Consider the following 15,362-nt stretch of genomic DNA (forward strand, 5'->3'; position numbering starts at 1 on the left):
CCTTTTCAACCTCTACATGATTCTGCTCCCGGGTTCATCCAGTCTTATAACCTCACCTGCTATAATTACACAGATGACACCCAAATTATCCTTAGAATCTCCAAACCAAGCTCCGATCCAAGACCCGACCTAACAGCCTGCCCTGGAAGATATAGACCTGTGGATGACAAGAACCCACCTCCTCCTTAATCCAGTAAGAACAGAGATCATGGTATGGGGCAACAGAGCTCTAATCCCACAACCACTGCCATGGCCACCCTCCCTCGGCAGCCCCCTACCTCCAACACAGTCAAAAACCTTGGCTGCACAATGGCCTTTGGCCTAACACTATCCCACAAGATAAACACTGCATCCAAGTCCTGCCACTACCATCTCTTCATCTCTGGCTTCTGAGACGCATCTTCCCTTACATCAACTACCCCAACAGACTGGCATCGATTATGTCCATTGTCATGTCTAGACTGGATTATGAGACCTTCTTGTACTTGGGTGCACTGGCCTACCAACTCAAAAAACTCCAAAAAGTCAAAAAGTCAAAAATGCAGCCACCAGACTCCTTCTTGCACTGGGACGAAGGGACCTCGATCTCGCCTGCACACTGCACCCTTCACTGGCTCCCTATTGGACGAAAAGCCACATTTAAAATCCTACCCACCGAGCGGTGCACAAGGCCCGCCCAACATACCTTCATGAGAAGATTATGCCTTAAAACCCAACTCGCACCCTAAGGTCAAGCACGGCCCTCCTACTAGTGATTCCAGCCTCCAATTCAGCCAGGCTTGGAGGGTCAGCCTACTCCGCCTTGGTGCCACCACTGTGGAACTCCATGCCCACCCACATCTGACACAACCAGGACTACATGGCCTTCCGCAAAGCATTGATTAATCCATGAAAGGACCCACCAACCCCACACCAAAGGCTACATTTCAAATTTCAAATAGAACGGCATTATCTCGAAAAACAGGAACAGTCGGGCCACACAAGCCAGCTAATAAAACAATTGCCTCGGAAATAGGAAATGTCGGGAAACAGAAGCCGAACTAGAGACTGGCATGCAATCCGCACCCCAGCTTGACCAACAATGGCCTTGAGCCATGTAATTGACAATACCCACCCCTGCGCCCAAACGCCTGTGCACTCGACTCCATACCCAAGACTTAACCTCACCATATTTTGTATGCTGTAACTAGGCAAGCCCACTGCCACCGACCTGAAATGCCAAGAGATGTCGTCGGCATATATCAACCTGAAACTAGAACTCAACACCCTTAACCAAGCATACTCACCACCTTGCCATAAGGAAGTGTAGTACGATCGCCTTATGAGTTGCCAACAGCTTCCTTACAAACATATCCACAGACCTTACACACCTCGACACACCCAGAACATGATACATTTAGTAACAGTCAATGTGACAGGACACGCTCCTGTCTAACTCTCCACATTCGAGAACCAACACGGAAAGCCACTGTCACAGGACACCAGCCAGCCAATACATCTGACACCATTCCCTGCTATCCCTGTGTCAAACCCTACCCATATGGGCATCAAATCATATTGTCACAAAAGCAGAGCCCCATAGGTCTTTGGTTCCAAGACTACAGTTGGGTTATTTCTCGCCACTTATAAGGTACACAAGGTGGTACATTATCAGATGAGGCACCCTTGGCCAACCTAGGAATAAAACGAACTCCCACACGCATTAACAACTAGGCATGGCCAGATTCTCTGCAGCACCAGAAGCATGTACTCAGCCTCACGTCACAAACTATAACCAGGGCCCTGGAAATGGGCCCTCTAAGACATACAAGAGAACTGCAGTATCATGCAATAATCACGTGTCAAGAACCGCCATGGCCCCACCACTAACTAGGGACCCGGAAAAGGGCCCTCTAGCACTCACAACAGAACCGCAGAATTATGCTATAATCACAAGCGTGTCCAGAACCAACATGCCTCCCGCCACTAACTATGGCCGGGGACCTGGAAAATGGGCCCTCCGACACCTACAACTGAGCCTCAGCAAAATGGACCATCCATCCGGGCTAACACAATATTCTCCACACCAGCCAGAGTATCCCTCTGGAAATCCACTACCACGAACCACCAGAACAGACAAGGGTTGCTCATCAAGCACCGAAAGTAACCAGGGGGCTCCTACATGAAATCACAGACACCCATTCATACCAATATGCTCACTCTCCACCTTACAGCAACAAACAATAGAACACAGCTATACCCCTCAATAAATTATGGCCTAGCTGCACACATACCTACACTCCTCCCTGTACACCTCAACAGTCTGTTAGAACGAAGGTATACCCCACGAAAATCGGCCTAGCTGCACACAAAACAATTTCCTACACAGGCCTCACGTCAGCCAGAATGCAAACTCGGAGACCACCCACCTGCTGCACACATTACACTGATCTCTCACAACCACTGCAACGCACCTAGCATTAGAATGCAGCCAACCCTGCGCAAACCACCCTGGCTGCACACATACCAAGTGCACCCAAGTACTTTATACTGAAACTCTCACCACTGACCCAGGGGCATAGCACCCACAGCACTTTGAGATCATACCGATGGTACATAAGGCGCTATACAAATACACCATAACATAACATGACATGACACATGTAGGCACTATTCTGAATATTGCAGATGTATGGCCAATGTTTACAGTAAGTGACATGATTTGTATAGTGCGCAGGTCGAGAACAATCTATCTTTAGCTGTTGGCACAAAACCCTTTGATGGGGAGTTAAGAATCCATTTGCACCTTAACATCAGCATTTCATGACATATAAAATGACATAGGTTACATTATTGGGGTTTGTGATGATGGTGGTCCTCGTAGTAGCACACATTGTACTGGCAACGGTGCGAGCGTGCGATTCTGCTCTCATAGCCCTCACTGACTGCACAGTGAGAAATAGGGATGTACCATGTGCCCAGGTCCTGTCCATTAACAACTTGCGGCGGCTCCTCCTCCCCCAACCTGCGCCTGCCCAGCCAACTACAAAATATTCTAAAGTCTAATGTTTGGTATTTTATTTTACATAACAAGAAAAATAATTCGATTCAATTTTGCAGTTTTAAAATGCTTTTATACTTATTAGAATGCATCGCTCACAGTATATTTTGCTCATTGATCAATTGTTTCACCTCACGAATCCCTTTGGCATCACTTGCTATTTATATCGCTGAGAAAAGCACAATTTTGAAGTTAAATGACGCCTCTTTACCACTACATATTTTGGGAAATAAAAGATCCAGAATTTCACAATGGTTGTAGTGAGGTACAAGTTTCATATAAAAATAAATCAGTGCGTGCACCACCTGAGGAGAAGAAGCCATGGCAATGCGCCGGAAACTTGCCTTTCTATCTGTTGGCTCCTTGTTAATCTTTAATGGTTTTATGAGGATTTGGAGCCTCTCGTTGTATCGCTGTTCAGTTGCCTAATGCTTCATAATATGCTTTAAATCACCACTCCAAGGGTGAAGCACCATTGCAACATTGGCAAGGAACGTGCAATTCTCATTTGACCGTTGAACATTAAGCACAGAGGCGTAGCCAGTATTGTCTAACTAGTGGGGCCTGAAGCAAGTAGAAGGGCCCACAACATTGACATTAACATCTGTAAAGTGTGAGGTGTCAGAAATGTGGGGCAGACAACGTTTAGACGAATTTCCTATAAATGACTTTTTTATTAAATCACACGACACACTATCCCTTCCCTGATGAGGAGTTTCCTGCCTAAAATAAACTAAAGGAAACACCCTAACAAAGGATATCTGGCCCTCACACATACATAAAACTTATAAGGCAATTCACGACGACAATAATTGCATTTGTAATGTATTCAGAGTCTCTATTTATAACTTGGGTGAATTCCCCTTCCCCAGGGTACAAGTTTGTCAAAGGAAAGTTCCAACAATCCAAAGTTAAACAAAGTTAAACAAAGGAAAGAGTCTTCTTCTTCCTTGAATATATATTTTAGTTAATCCAATATTATCCCAGCAGTTTTGTTCATGAGCAAGTGTTACTTTTGTTGCCTTCATTGTTCAACAATCAAACTGTCTGATTTAAAGCAATTTCGCTTGCACGCGAGTGACTCCTTCTTGCTACTGTTGCGTGCCTTTAATAAGTAAAAGGGATTGGATCGCTCTGCAACACTCACCGGCTTCTTCTTTTGATCCCTGTGAATGTCGCATAACTTCCACTGCTCTGGCTTTTCTTGAACAGCGACACTTCGTTGCTGAAGTTGCCTTCATTCCTGCCTCTTTTGCACAGAGCTTTGCTTGCTCCTGAAATCTCTGTGGTGCATACCAACTCCAAGCAACAGTCTCCTGCATGCTTCCTGCTGCGCAGTCTCTGCAAATCGGTTCACATGGGGGAAAGCTTTCCTTCTTGGTGCTTCCCGCTACGCAGCCTCTGCACTTCAGATTTAGGGGGAAAAGGACCCTCTCAGGACCTGCAGCTGGAATCTGCCCTGCAGTGGTCCTGGTGCCCTCTCTTTCCTCTAACTTCTGGTTGGACCGCCAACAACGTGCCTGCTGCTGCTTTCTCCTTCTGCTACTACTACTAATGGCCTGCACCTGAGGGGGCCTTTTAAGCATTTCTGCCTCCCTCTGGTGTTGGTTATTTGCATTAACAAGCATACCACTCCTGCAACATTGCTCTTGAGCCCTCTTCTCGTTCCAGTACTTAGGGAACGATGGGACTTGGAGTCCCGAACAACAAAATCTGGTTTTATAGTCGCTTTCTCCTTTTGATCTCAAGTTCTTTTATTCTAAGTGTATTTAAGGAAACATCATAAGAATTTACTTGGAAAGGGGAAGGCAGTTTATTTAAGCCATTATTTATACGTTACCTTTCACTGTCCCTCTGCGAGTGAGAAGGATTTCTAACTTTAAAAGTCTCAGACAGGCTTTCATTTCTTAAGATGTTTAGGGATTTTACTATAGCTTTATGCACATTGAGATGTTTAATGTATGGATCATACAATTCATAACAACAATAAGCTGTTACATGCCTTGGTATTTGTAAAAGGTTCTCCCCATTGGGAGAGAAATACTGCGTCTCATCCCATGAACCCTCCTCACCACCCTGAGCCTTGTCTCCTCCGAGGTGATCCTCCCACAGAGCACCACCTCCAAGGTCAGGATCAGGAAGCGTCTGCTTTTCCCTGATCACCTGGGAGGAGACTTTAGGCAGGGGTTTAGTGTGGAATCTGCAGGATTCATTCCAAAATGCACAGACAGCGCTGCCGAGTGGGCATTTACAGATTTTGGGTGGGCCTTGCCCGCTCAGGCCTTACCCTCTCTACGTCTCTGATTAAGCAAATTCACAGAAGGGGCACATCTGTTTGGGCAAAGAGGGGCTTTTAGGCATGAAAAAGTGCACACGCTGGATTGGTAGCGACACAGAATGGTGGATGGGAAAACCAGAGTTTGAAGGTTCTTGCAGCAGTGGTGGATTTATAGATGAAACTTAAGGGTGATGGGCATAATGTAATGATTTGACAGTGACAGGGCAATTCCGCCTCTATGGACACAGAGAAATAAGAGGCAGAGAAGTTATAAGGTCTGGCCATATGCTAGCCGAGAGGGTGTGGGATCACGGCACACAATGTCACGGGCTTAGGTTGGAGGCCAGCCTTTCTAGCCCATGAAGCCTACCTCCTCATTCATCCTTCAACAGCCATAATGGCAGACGCCGTCATCTGTCATGAATCTGCAGTATGTAGGCCAAGCTCTGCAACCTAATACCAAAATACCAGAAATGCTGGCAATCATTCTAAATATGGCGGATTACCGAACTGAGAGTAGTGAGGGTTACCGCATCTGGAATTCTGGAAAATTGGCCTCACTCGGCACAATTGCCACATTGGTGTTAACAACTGTAAATGTACTGTTTTAACTGTATTCACTGCCTCCATGTGTAATTGTTGTTGATTGCGACTGTATTCATTTATCCTAAGATGTCCATAACTACGCCGTGACACCCACGGGTGTGGACGTATAAATAAATGCAATAAATAAACATACACAGATTTCCACAAATATTGCATGAATTATTTCTGGAAATCCGCAAGCTTTATTTACTCTTTTATTTTCATATCACTAGTGTATAACATTTTTAAATGTACCAAAGTCTGAATTCTGACCCTTTTGTGCCGTTGCATGGCAAAGGTGGTGAGACGGGGGGCATCAGAAGGGCCCACTTGTTTCACCTACTACACCTGTCTCCATAAAAAACTTTATTTTTACTGCAAAGAAGAGAAGACCTCGTATGAAACACATATAAAAACTGTCAGTGAAGCATTTACCTCTAACTCCTAGGGGGAGGCAAACATTGGTTCTAAAATATCAGGCCCTGAATAAGTTCTAACGGGTCTGAAACCAGGCGTAAAAACATGGCTATTGTAAACACTGCTTCTTTTAACCATAACCCCATGTACCCAAATGAGGGTATAAGGCGGGAGCCTGCTCACTTCATACTAGCTGCCATGCTTCCGTGGTCTGCAGGCCCTGCAAAGGATAAGAAGCGGCAGCAGCGAGTGAGAAGTGAAGGACCGGAAAGGTCCAGAACCGCTGCTGCTGGACAATGTTAAAGGGAAGGAAGACCCCACGCAAGCACAGACAACTTAATGGGAGGGCAACAGGGGTACGTGCCTAGGTGCACCCACCTGGCAGTCTGGTGCAAAGAGGTCACTGCACATTTTTAAGAAAGCATAATGAACACATGCCATGATATTGTATAGGGTGCCGCTGAGGTTCTGAGACCGCTGCCTGGCTTCTGTAGACAACTTCGGTCCAAATTGATCAGTTAATCCTGTAATGCGGTCTGTCATACTGTACTATATACAGTGTGTGTGTTAACTATAGAAACACAAACTTGTGCAGTGATTTCATCTTTCTTTGGGAAATATATTGAATAAATGCAATAGCAACATTTAAAAGTCATAGCAATAATCGTGTTTGCCACAATGGTTCAGAAGATAGTTCAGTGTGTTAAGCACCTGTTGTAGAGACCTGTATTCATCGGCCAGATCATAGTTCTTTTTTAAAAATGTAATATAATGTGCTCTAGTTCCAAAGAACTATTTCCCATGTTGCATAACATTTATAAAAATACAATCTATCAACTACACCACCACTCACCTAGAACACAGAGATACTATGACACCATTCGGTATAACTGTTCTCATACTAACATCTCCCGCTCACTCCCCATCATTCTAAGTAAACACTGCTGGTTACACACCCCCCAGCCAGGCATTCTCCTCAGGCTTAACGCAGCCCGAGTCGGTCTGGATAAATCCTGCCAAAACGAACACATACCCCTGATCTCAACCACCACACCTACCGATAAGAAGCAGCTATTTCACAAATACCGCACCAGCTGCACACATACCCGGTGCGCACACGCGCCATTGACTCTCCCTACTCTCTCTACTGACCTGAACTTCGGTTACCAAGGGCGTTAAACCTACCAGCGCCTTCAGACCATACCAATGGTATATAAGGCGCTATATAAATGCAAAATAACATAACATAACATACATAAAACAATGTTCTCAGTTTACAACTAAATACTCAAATTCCAAGGATTAAAAAAAAAAAATTAATTTCATTTCGTTATGTCATCGGCCAGTTTGGCAACCACCACTTTCCATATATTGCATAACGCAATCATTAAGGTCCCATTACATGAGTTAAGGCAATACTTCTAAAATGTCCCCTTACTTATCGCAGTAACATTGTGAACAAACCGACCCAGCAATTTTAAATGTATGTATTACAAACTTTTGCAAGAAGTCAGTATGTGCTGTGCCGTCTACATCATCTTGGGGTCTAGGCAGAGACGGCAAATACAAAGTTTCCGATCTAGGGCCCAATGTGGTCAAAGTTCGGAGGTGATCCGGCCTTAACAAGAGATAACATCTACGAACCGACACTGCAGGACATTTCAGTAAATATTTCTGTGCAGAGGAATTTATAACACAGGGAACAATGTTCAGGATATCGCCGAAGTGATTCCATATGGGCAAAATTAGCAACCCAATCCCATGCGTTAATTTTATTCACAAATTCCTCCTTCAATTAAAAAAAATCTGGCGACCAATCAGGAGAACGAGGGGTATGTTGCTTATTAAGGCATGGAAAGATCCTAAGTGCCCATTGCTGACTGTGAGGAGTCATGATGAGTCATGCAATGCAAAAGAACGTCAAGGATAATGGATTGTTTTCATGGACAAGGTGATCTTTACACCTGTTTGAAAAGGATTCCTGATTGGTCGCTGGATTTCTTTGAATTGAAGGAGGAGTATGTGAATAAAATGAACAGATGGGATTGGGTTGCTAATTTTGCCCATATGGGATCACAGTTCTAAAACCTGGCAAGGCAGATTTTGCCTTTCCTGTTTTTGGGGTTGTTACACTTGAGTATACACACTTTGGTGACAGTAACACTTATTGTGCTACACAACAATGCACCACAAACCGCTAGTTATAAACACTAACATACCATCAATATGGTGCAGGTCTAGATCTTGGTCCATCCAAACGAGGGTTGTGAAAAACTGGGTAGCCGCCCCCTATGAAGAGCACAATGCGTAAATCATAGGAGTTGATTAGGTAGCCAAATTCGACACAATGGAGTCAACGTGTCATGGCTCATATCCCGGCTTTGCTGTTGTGATCCTGAACAGATCATCTCATCGCACTTTATATCTCACTGTGTAGTGTGGTTCTGCCTTTGGTGAAAAGGGTTGTCTTCTCATATTGTGGCGACCTTTCTCAGCCCATTGCCTGCTATTCCTTTACATGGAGGCAATTTGAGTGGAATGGGTCCTAAACATTATTTCAATGTGCTTAATTGACATAAAAAAGAATTTCCCTTTGTCCCACAATTTCAATTGTTTTTCTGTTTTTTTTATTTAAAATCAAGTGATTTCAGTTTACATTAAACATTTTACACTTTTCATAATAATACAAAAGACAAACAACTAAATAAAACCATAATATATAAACATTATGGCTAGCATTTGCTGATGACGTTATTTTATTTGATCGTACTCCTTATGGCTTACAGAATAAATTACATTTGTTTGCTTCCTATTGTAATCAAAATAATTTATCCACCAACTCTTCCAAATCAAATATTCTTATTTTCACTACCAAAAGAAAAGTGTGTAAGTATAAATGGTTGATCGATCGTAATCCAATTCTCTGTTCTACAGAGTTAATCTATCTAGGCTATAATCTCTCCAATAGTAACTCACGAGACACATGGCTCGGGTCCATAACAGTCCAGTAACGATTAATGCAAAGACTATCAATCTTACAGCCGAAATGAAATTCATATTCCATAGACATTGTAGCTTTTCACTTACACCACTCATAGATTTCTATGTCATGAATGTGGAAGCTATAATCCTCTATGGTTTAGATGTATGTCTATTGGACATTGCTGCAATGTTAAATAAGGTACAGGGTACCACTTGGAAACCGTACTTGGCCTTCCCAAGTGCCTGCGCAATGCTATCCTTATGCATGAGCTTGGACTCTTCTCTTTAGCTTCCCAGCCTCACTGCAGAAGACTGACCATCTATGGCAAAATGTTACATCCAGCTGCTAACTCATTGTATGAGAATGTTGCTGTTATGCTTTCCAAGTCATATCCAGCTTCAATAGCCCAATTCGATCACCAAATGAGGTCTTTGCTTAATGAAATTGGCATGAAGCCTGAAGATCTTTACTTTCGCCCAGTCACTATTAAAAAAAAACACTTTACCAAAAAGACTTACATCTTTCAAAGAATATGCTAAATTTAGACACAAACATCAGCCACGTTTGCCTTATTTATTATGCTTTTCCTGCCACAGATCTCGAAGTCTCTACATGAGATTCAGACTGGATCTCTTCCATACCAACTTTCGTATAAAAAACTGGAGTCCCAAAAATGCAGCTACTTCTGATGGCTTCTACCGCTTTTGTGGTCTTGATGATACCCCAGAAACACTCAAGCGTCTTACTCTATTTTGCAACTATTTCTTAAGGCAAAGAATGCAGATGCTTTGTAGATCCACATATGATACTTCACCTTTTTCATGCAATCTACTTTGGTTAAGTTTCATGTGGGGACGCAACAATTCGCGTATCCTCGCCCTGGCTCGCTTACTTAAATGTATTGAATCAAAACTAAATGAACTTGAGGGCACTGCTGTTTAATCTCCTCTTACGTTTGTTGAAATAAGGCTTTATTAAGGTTGTGTGCTCCGGGGCCCAAAATCCCTTACTATGTCCCCGTACACAAGGTTATTTGCATAGTATCTGCAGGAGGCTCTGACCAGTACATTTAACAAGCCCAAATGCCAAGTGTGCTTTGTGGAATCACATTTGCGGTCCTCAAAAATACCACCAGCTGAGGGACAGCAACACGTGGCCTGAGTGGCCATCTATGCCGCAGTAAACATTACAGTGGTTCTTGATAAGACAGTAGTAACCTGCTCAGTGCTGATCTTCCTTGCCACACTAACGCCCCGAGCTATACCGCAGTCATCCTAAATCCTCTGCTCCAATAGCATGCGGCATAGAGCAGCAGCATTATTTACAGCAAACACAGCTTGTTTCCACTCCATCTCAGCCCATCCTCGTCATTCCTGGAAATGAACCTTAGTACGGAACACGGTACCTTGTATTATACTCAGTGACTTACATGGGAAAAAAGAAGTGCAGGTGATCACCAAACTAGGCTTCAAGTGGGTTGGGACTCTGCCCTGAAAGGATATTAAAAATGCTCTCGGGGCCCGGCCAAGGCTCCCTGACCCATTTCAATTCATCTCACACTGGTTCTCCATTTGTCCCACTTACAATGCGTGTCCTGCCCTTTATGTCTCATTCCCTATTTGTGCTTGTTCCTATTTGTCGTTCTCACCACACTCTCACTCCAATCATGTTCTCACGCCCTCTTTAACTTGGGACTATGACAAGCTCAAACCTCTCAGTGATTCCTAGCAAAATCTCAGTATAATGGTTTACTGTTAAGTCATTAGCTTTAAATGTGATTCTGTCAGCCTAATGCAATAATCTCTCAAACACGCTCATCAATCACAGACTGATTTTGTCCTGTTTTGAAACCATTATTGTGATGTACAAATGTTGGCAGACTTTAAGATTGCTCAATTTTTTGCAGAAGACACAGTGAGATCAAGTTATTTTCCAAGGATCGCCCATGGTGGGTAAGCAGCGAAGCTGGGATTCTTTCACTCAATCTTCCATTGTGTTCCTATCCATGGCATTAAGAGAATTTGTATATCCATACAAAAGCAGGCTTTCTTTTTTGCAGGTCAAACAAACGGGTACCATAGAACTAGCTTTAGAAGGGGAGTTTTATTATTGCTCGCTTTCATTGTCTAGTAATGAGAGATTTAGTAGATAACTGCAGTCATATGTGGGCTTGTAATCCAAAATGTTCCATCACAATTCCAAACACTTAAACATTGACATATTAGAAAAGCACTGCTAATACCAAAGAGAGGAGTTAAAAAAGACTTTTTTGAGGTGGTACCTGGGCAAAGGTGTCCCGCTGCTGCGCTGGAAGATCTGGAGCTGCGTGTTTGGCTCTTCTTTGGTTCTGCAGGGCGGGCCCTGAAAGAGAGATTACATACACTGTGGGTGGGGGAGAAAGGAGGCGGAAGAGGGCGCTGCTTTCCACAGCAAACACAGCAGGAGCTTAGTCATTTTAACGGCGGCACAATTAAAAGATATGCTTTCATTTTCATCTCCCCTCATAGTTGAGTACTGGTACTCTCCTTCAAGATTTGAAAAGTGCAAGTACCCACTGTTTCAAAAATAAGAGGTGCAGGTACAAAGTTCCAGTTAGGAACGCCCATTTAAAGCACTGATTATACTGAACAGAGCATGTTACTGTGAAGGCTGCTACTTTGCCTTTCACAAAGCCAAATGAGAGTTCACCTATAAGTGTTTCCTATGAAAGTGTACAAGGTTTTAGTACTAATATCCACTAGCGAGGTCTGATGAGATTGTGAGCATGGCGCTTAAAGATTCCTCCAATTGTTACAATTTGCTGTGGCGATCGAGGTGACCACTATTACATTTAGAACCTGTGTGGTGCTAGCAAAATGGCAAAGGGGTGGAAACAGGGCCAGCCTTAGGACAGGGCCACCCGGGTGACCGGCCGGGGCACCATTAGCCCCCCACCACGCCAGCTCTGTGGCAGTGGTGTAACACAAAATGTGGGGGCCCCCTGCGAACCATGCTGAGGGCACCCCCAACTCGGCAACAAATCACAGGTTGTGCCACACTCTGGGTCGACCTAGATTATCACGCTTGCACTATACGCATGAACGTGCTGCTGAACGGGTATGCCGCACACTGTTCTAGGAGAAAGATATAAATATGTGTTTTAATGCAATATACAGCACAGGGGAGCGAGTGGAAGGGTAGAGCGGGAACAGGAGACCTCTCATTCTCACAACAGTTCATAAGTGGGTGCTTTCAGACTTAAAGGAGAGAGTTAACTGTTTATAACATTGAAGCTGCACCAGAATAGTCTCATTAAAATGTGTAAAGAAGTTAGATGCCCCACACAAATAAGTTTGCCGCTCCCCCACTGCCTGTGAAGTTAGCGCCTCACCCAAAATTTGAAGGATTAGCCCCCCTGAAATGTAGGTTTTGTTGCACCCCTGAACACAAGCACACACACTATGCATCATATACACACACGCACACCCAGCCATCCATACATTTAAGTCTGCAAAGTGTGCACCCTTTCACTGTACATGCACACACGCACACCCAGCCACCCATACATTTGTGTACACCCTTTCAAAATACACTCACACACGCACACGTCATGGGGTTGAGAGGAGCCTTTATTAATTAAAAAAGAAATTGTTTCTTTTTGAAGTCACTCTGACTTCATCAAGAAATTATTTCCATTAAGGGCCGAACCATAACAGAAATAATTTCTTGAAGTCATAGGGAGCCCCCCACCCTATAACATGGTGGTCTGCAGCCTGGGAGCCTTTCATGGGGTGCGGAGAGTCCTGACTTCAAAAAGAAAGTTTCTTTTTGGAGTCACTTTGCCCTCATAAAGAAATAATTTCTGTTACAGAAATAATTTCTTTATGAATACAGAGTGAATTCAAAAAGAAAAAGAAAAAAAGAAATCATTTTAAATCTTTTTTCTTTTTTTTTCTCCAAACGGGGCCCCCTCCCAGGACATGTGCAGCGGGGGGCCTTGTTACGCGAGTGCGCTGTGGAGTCTTTGAAGGTCTCCCCTGAGCTGGTGTGGTGGGTGAAGGCACGACAGGCACCCTATTGAAATTAAATGTGCCCGCTCTTGGAGCGTGGCACATTTAATAACAAAAGGGCGCTGATGCTTTTGCATCGGTGCCTACTGAAAAATTTGGCACATCCCCATCCCCTCTTCTGACTAGGGGCGCATGGAGGGGGGGAAATGTTTTGTTTTGTTGCCCGGGGTGCTGCCGCCGCTAAGGCCGGCCATGGGTGGAAAAAAGGTCTGAAAACAAGAAAAGCCAGGTGCCTATAAGCACACCCGCAGGCAGCAACAGAGAGGTGGCATGAGTGGAACAAAGGAAGGCAATGGGGTGAAGGCATGAGGGCAGCGGGGAATCCAAAGAACAAGCGCACTGGGGAAAGCTGACAGACAAGGAGTAGAGGTGGACTGAAGTAGGAAGAGGCAAAGCGGGAGATAGCGGGAGGTGATGGGGAAAATGGCACCCAGGTATGGTACGCCGACAGAATGTGTGGAAAGCCAGCATGCCTGAGCAGGAAATACATGTGTCCCAATTGGGTACGGCAGCATTATTTGGTACTCCTAAAATTTCACTCAATCAATGCAGTTAAATCAAATTCTGAAGTCAAATCCCCTTGAAAGAAGACTTATCATTGAAAAGGTGTGGAAAGTTTCCTTAGGTTCACTGTTGTTTTACAACTTTAAGCCAGGAGGAATTATTGCCTCCCCCACGAATCTTTATCAAGGCTGCGTATAATACGTAAATAAAATACGACAGCATAGAGGTGTCGACAATCCCATACAAGGAGCCATGCGCGCAACACCATTGGGCTCCACCTCACCCCGAAAATCGGAGTTTTACATTAGGGGACTTGCTGGCCGTCAGAGCCCTCAAGAACAGGACGAAATCCAGACGAGGAACGGAGTCTGATCTGTAAATTTATTTCCCTTTTGTTGCCTTTCTTACCGGTGAATTGCTAGGCAATAAGCACTTTCAACTGAAAGACCCCTGTGCAGCTTCAATTAACTTGCAAATCTATATGTGCTTCCAAGACCATTAAAGTCTGTAAAACAATAAAGCTCCCTTAAAGATTAGTTTACACCCAGGATATTGATATGATATGTCATTTATAACGTGCCTGTACACAAGTGTTTCTAGGCACAACAAGACAAGGGGGCAAGACAGATGGAGGACAAGACAAACGATCTTACTAGGCCTTGTGTCATTCCAATTGTGCAAGTGCGACAGCGCAAAAGTGAAGGGGGAGGGGGGAAATGCAATTCACTACCATGACATGCAAGAACAGTGTTTGCTTTTATGTGGATAGCAAATGTTCTTAGCATCATGATTGAAAGTCTGTAGGGGTCCAAACCCTTGAGAGTGCGCTTTGACCACTTATGATCAATGAAGCAGCAAGCTGCGTCACCAATTCCACAAGGTCTGCCCATAAGGACCTTGGACAAGTAAAACAAAGAATGGATTGGTACTGGCGAATCGCGCTATGCCTCTGTAATATTAGTTACCCATAAATATTATATAGACAGGTCAGTCTTGTTATGTCTTCATCAGTTAGTGATTTATTCCCAAAGATCAGCTGACCCGTGTATCGACCTAAGTCGTCCTCAAGGCCTTTGTTTCCAACACTAGTAGTGTGGGTCCAGTATCTAGCGGGCTGGTTAGGTAGAATAGTTCCTTGAATATGTCTCTGACAGTTCCTTGTAATGCAGGGTTAAATCCCAAAGTAGGATCTCAGTATCTGGCGCACTGAAGAGGTAGAATGTTTCCTTGTATTCGTCTCTGTCAATTCCTTGAAGTGCAGGATTAATTCCCAAAACAAAATAATGGTTGGCCTCATTGTCTGTCCAAGGGTTAAAATCCTGGGTGCATTAAGCAAGCTGGAGGTTTGTGACATATACTAGGTGAACTTTTTAGATAAGTTATTTTAGAGAATGGACCATGTTTATTATGAAATAGCATAGAAAGTATGGTAAAATGTACATGTACAAGTATTTTGCATGCTTTTTATGCCACACAATATTTTCATTCACTTGTATGGCGGACAAG

At 43.9% G+C, this 15,362-nt stretch overlaps 1 protein-coding gene across 6 annotated transcripts in view; it reads right to left on the reverse strand.

Moving 5' to 3' along the window:
* Positions 1 to 15,362, reverse strand: part of ELF1 (E74 like ETS transcription factor 1) — a 917,745-nt gene that overhangs the window by 517,584 nt on the left and 384,799 nt on the right. For all 6 annotated transcript variants that reach the window (XM_069639215.1, XM_069639214.1, XM_069639212.1 and 3 more), the window contains one exon: positions 11,585 to 11,664. The gene's annotated coding sequence lies outside the window, so the exon portion shown is untranslated. The remainder of the gene's footprint in view (positions 1 to 11,584; positions 11,665 to 15,362) is intronic.

Source organism: Ambystoma mexicanum, chromosome 7q (genome assembly GCF_040938575.1).
Source record: "Ambystoma mexicanum isolate Mex_15411 chromosome 7q, UKY_AmexF1_1, whole genome shotgun sequence".
Taxonomy (NCBI): domain Eukaryota; kingdom Metazoa; phylum Chordata; class Amphibia; order Caudata; family Ambystomatidae; genus Ambystoma; species Ambystoma mexicanum.